Source organism: Bremia lactucae, linkage group LG13 (assembly GCF_004359215.1).
Source record: "Bremia lactucae strain SF5 linkage group LG13, whole genome shotgun sequence".
Classification (NCBI taxonomy): Eukaryota; Oomycota; class Peronosporomycetes; order Peronosporales; family Peronosporaceae; genus Bremia; species Bremia lactucae.
In genome coordinates this window covers 2,649,852-2,655,287 of record NC_090622.1, presented here as the reverse complement: position 1 = coordinate 2,655,287, position 5,436 = coordinate 2,649,852, and positions in this window count along the sequence as shown.

Below are 5,436 nucleotides of genomic sequence, written 5' to 3'. Positions count from 1 at the left end.
ATCTCTTCACACGATACCGTAACGTTCGAGGCAAAGGAACGAATCACGCATACACTGAAGACGCACTGCAACGGTCTTGGTGTGCCTTCATCAGACGCTGGAACGCGAGTCGACGTGAAGGGACATCCTTCACGTCCTGGATCGAGGGACGCGAAGATACTCATGGCGTCCACGCTATTGGCGACTTACGACGACGCGTATGTCATTTGACTCGTGATGAGTGCCACATGTGTTACGTCCATGTCCGTGAAGGGTGCCCACAGTGTAACGTGGAGAGACCGCGACCAATGCGGCAGGAATGGGACGACATGGTGTGTGCACGGGGAATGTCCCAGCACATCCGACCATGGATCGGACGCTATGAGAGGAGCCTCTCAGAGCTCCAAGTATCTGTGTTGCGTCACATGAGGGAGCGCCCTGTCGATCAATGGAGGCGTTCACGTAGCCGAGATCGTTTGTCTTACGACCACCGAGGTCGTTCTCGTAGTCGCTCTCGATCGTCAAGGTATCCAAATGCTCCCGAGCCTCGTAGAAGACGTCAGAGTCGCTCGGGAGATCGTCGTCGATCGCCAATTCACGCACGTCGCGGTTCGCGGGATCGTGGAAGGAGTCAACAGCGTCGGTCGCGTTCGCCGACCTCTTACTGGTCTCGTACTCCTCAACGACGTCAGGAACATCGCGAGCCAGCATACTTCGAGGCTCCCACGTGTCTTCCGTTGGTGAATAACCCAACCATCGGACCTTATAATGCGTTTCAGAACGACTCTTCGATGGCGCCGAGTCACTACTCGGCGCAAGAGGCGTGGGGTCTTCATGACCGACGATACGGTCCACAATCCAGCGTCGCTCACCCGATGCATCTACCAAGGGAGGAGGAGCATCACGACGGAAGGCTTCTTGGGTTGGGCGCCGATTCTCATAATCGGGCGCCTGTGCCGTCGAGTGACGAGCTTCGTTTCCTTCGTGCTGACACTAAAGAGGCGAAGAACGGCCTTCTGGATGCCCGTGAGATGGCCGAGAGGGCTCGAGATCGTGCAGCAGCTGCGACAGAGGCTGCCGAGAGGACCCGACGGGAGCAGCAGGGCTTGGTGATGCGTCTACGACAGCTCGAGTTTGCTGCGTTCGGTGGACCCCAGCAGAACGGGTCTGCTCGCGCTCGTGCAGGACTTGGTCCCAGTCGTCGTCAGCGTCGTCGGCAGGGGATGTCGGACTTTGAGTCGATATAGAAGAGCGAGGAAGGACCAAAGGGAGATCCGCCGGCAGGTAAGCCTTAAGGCGCCCGACATAGAAAGTCGGGTGCAAACGCATAGTGGTAGGTATATCTAGCGTGTAGGCATCTCCATAAACTTTAAGTCCGAAAGGGCCCAATATATCTTGGCGCTAATTTATTAGCGCCCAAATTCGTTACTGATGTGTCTGGATATCCGCTTGTCGATAATAAGACTCTGTCACCTTCTTTGAACGTCAGCATGTTCTTTCGACCTCTCTTGTCCGCGTTCTCCTTTTGTTTATCCACTGCTTCTCGGAGTGCATCGCGTACAAGACGCGTGATACTTTGCCGTAGTAATAGGAATTAGGTCACAGCAGCCGAACTTACAGGAGAAGTGGACTCTTTAGGAGCAAAATTATCGACGGGAGACGCGATGGGATGCATCGCGTCGGGACTCGATATGCCATTGGCCACGAAATTAACAGCATGAGTTGCATCGGCAGCAACCTTATCTTCAACATTACCAATCATCAAAAATTTTCGCGTAGTGTCATCGGGAGATACTCCCTCACCAAGCTTAGAAACTGGGTAATCTGAAGCTGAAAGAGCAAGAAGCGCTGGAACGCGAGGGTGCCTTGCGTTATTCACGATAAATGGCGTCAACCCAGTCGACGCATGAACTGCGTTGTTGATTGCAAATTCAGCGAGAGGGAGAAACGAACTCCATGACGTGAACGATGTCGCATAACTGCGTAGTACATCTTCAAGCACTCTGTTCACGCGCTCCGTTTGCCCATCCGTCTCTGGATGGGCTGCCGTAGACATAAGCAGTCGCGTGCCCAATAGTTGAAACAACGTTGCCCAAAAAGCTGACGTAAAGCGCGGGTCGCGGTCCGAAACAATTGATTCAGGCAAGCCGTGATGTCGAAATATGAGATCGATAAAGATCTGCGCGGTCGTCTCCGCCGTAACGTGCGCGGAGACTGGAGCAAAATGCACCATTTTGCTAAATCGATCCACAAAAAACCAATACGCCCGTGCGTTTCTGTTCGTCCGGAGGGAGACCAAAGATGAAATCCATGCTGACCGAACGCCAGGCTTCCGTGGCAATTGGAAGCGGACGCAATGGAGCTTGTGAAGACGGTGCAGGCTTCACACGCTGGCATATTTCACAAGAGCGTACCCATTTCTGGATGTATTTGTACATACGCGGCCAGAAAAACATACGAGAAATGGCCGCGAACGTCTTCTCGCGACCCAAATGACCACCAGCTGGAGTATCATGAAATTCATGCACCAATCGTGCGCGGAGGTCGTCATCAGCAGGGATGACGACGCGCGGTGGGTCGAAAACGTCCATTGTATAAGTCAGCAGCGGACCATCAAGCGCGTAACGCTTGATGTTATCACGCGTTGGTTGCGTCAACATCGCGAGTGAACCCTCACTAGGGTGTCGAAGGTAATTGATAATTCCCGTGTAGATTGAATCGTTCGCATATGACTCAGCGATTTGAGTCCGGATTGACAGCTCAGGTGTCGAAATCATTGCATTGAGCCCCTGCTCAGCACAGCATAAACAAATGTCGTCGTCCTCGTCTTCAGCACTGCCTGGCTGATGACCCATGTCACGTCGAGGATCATAATCGGGACGTCGAGAAAGCGCGTCAGCAAGAATGTTGTTCTTGCCGGGTTTGTAAAAGACCACGAAATTATACTCTGAGAAGTATGACAACCAACGTGCCATACGCTGGGACAAGTGGGGAGTCCTGACGGCGGTACGCAATGATGCGTGATCTGTATAGACCGAAAACATCTTCTCGCCGAGCAAATATACTCTGAACTTGATCAGCGCGTAACGCATAGCCAAAAGCTGCTTGTCATGTACCGGATAGTTTCTCTCTGCAGGTTTCATCTGCCGTGACTGAAAGCTCACGACGCGCTCTCGGCCCTCATCGTTACACTGCATGAGGGCACATCCAATTGCGAAATTACTCGCATCACAGACGACGTGAAATGGCTTGGAATCATCAGGCAACATCAGCACTGGTGCTTCAGACAAGCTCTTATTCACAGAGTTGAAGGCAGACTGATGTTCAGCTTTCCATGACCAAACTGCGTCTTTCTTCAGTAGAGTCGATAGTGGCTGGATGAGCTCTGCATAGTTCTTCGTATACTTATGCAAGTAATTGGCCAAGCCAAGCCATTGGCGTAGTTCCGTTTGGTTCCTAGGCGTAGGCCAGGAACATATCGATGACACTTTCTCGGGATCAGCACGGACACCCTCCTTGCTAACATAACATCCAAGAACTGGAATCTCGGGAGCACAGAAGACACACTTCTTCAAATTTGCGTACAATTTGTTCTCGCGCATCACTTGGAACACCTGTTTCAAGTGCCGAAGGTGGACCTCCGTAGCGCTGAGTTGTTGCTCAGCGCGGCTGTGAACAAAAATATCGTCGAAATAACTTGGAGCAAAATCACGTAGTGGCCGAAGCACTTGTGTCACCATCCGGTTGAACGTTGCTGGAGCGTTCTTAAGGCCTTGTGGCATGACTAGCCACTCCCAAAGCATCCCACTCAATGTGCTGACAGCGGTGAACGGGATATCACTGTCCCTCATTATAATCTGGTAAAACCCGTCTGTCAGGTCTATGGCGCTAAAAATCTCGCTGCCGGACATGGTATCCAGTACCATGTCTTTCCGAGGAATTGGTGTTTGAGCCGGGATCGTGGCGTCATTCAACTTGTTAAAAGCATGCACGATGCGCCAACCGCCGGTGGCTTTCTTCACACAGAAAGTCGGGCTCGAATGTGGCGAGATGCTTTCGCGAACGTGTCCTGCCTTACGGCGGCCCTCAAAAAAATCATCAATTGCGATGACTTGGTCACGCGGTAGCGGCCACTGCCGCGTCACGCAATACTTCGATCCTGGCACGAGATCGATCTCGTGTCGCACACCACGATCCGCTGGAAGCTCAGCGGGAATTTTCTCCGGAAAGATGTCAGCATAGTCACGCGCGATATCATAGACAGGGTTGCCCGAAGCACGAAGGGCTTCCCAAGACTGTGCCACGAAACGTTCTTCGCGCGCTGATTTGGGCTCAGCGCTCTTTGGGCGAGCCGCCAGAACTTCTCCACAAGCTGCTTCGGCGGCTGATATGATGCACACTTGCTCGATGTCGCCGGCCTTGAGGTCGTGAAGGAAATCTTTCCATGGTAGGGCTAATAGAGATGTGATCTCTGCAACAGTGCACGGAGGGCTCGCTACCTCAACGTAGCGGCCGCGATGTGAAGACCCTTCCACATATTCAAGCGCACATACGGATTCCGTCCATACAGTATCATCTTCAACGGCGCTTGAGCGAGAATTCCGTCGTCTTGGCAACCGGCGTGCACCTTTCTTGCGTTTACGCTTTCTCGTGCGTCTTAAGCCACTGCTCGCCGAAGCGAACCGGTGAGTACATACTCCCTCGCGCCCCTCCCATTACGATGCAATTAAAATGGAGACGTCGACGTACTCTGGTGATGATCCAGATCGTCTCCCCCTTAATCGCTGGTTTAGGGAGATTGATATCGCCATAGCGTCAAGGTTGATTGACGCTCCGACGGCCAAGGTTAATTTCCTACTGTCTCGGCTTGTTGGTAAAGCCAAAGAATGGGCTCTTGGGAAGCTCGTTGTAAACGAGTTAACATTCCCACGCTGGACGATATCCAGCGCGACTTACGACTGGCGTTCGAGCCCCCTCAAGATGAGTCACGATTGCGCGCAGACTTCTTTTCACTTCGACAGGGCTAGCTGTCGATGCGCGATTACGTACAGAAGACGCGACATCTTGCTTTGTGTATCACCACGCAGCCGATCGACATGGCTTCACAAGTTCATGTCGTTGTCTTTGGTATGCAAGAGAGCTCGCGCACCATGTAGCCTTGGATGGCGGCACGGTGTTGTTTGGGCGTCGCTGTGCTCAGCAGCGACGTCACGAAGATTTCACCCGACACCGCCGCGAGGCGGTGTAATGCCTGCCATTCTACTGTAGTGAGATGGGGAAAATCTGCATGCTCCAGCGAAACTGCTGGAGCCATCGAAGATTCACTCATATCCATCTCGAACTTGGTCATGGGAAGGACTACTAAGTGCTACCAGGTGTGACGGGGTGAGAGCCCGTTACCGTCTTACACTAATAATTAAGCTGAGGAAGCGCTGTGATTTATAAGGTAATTTTAAC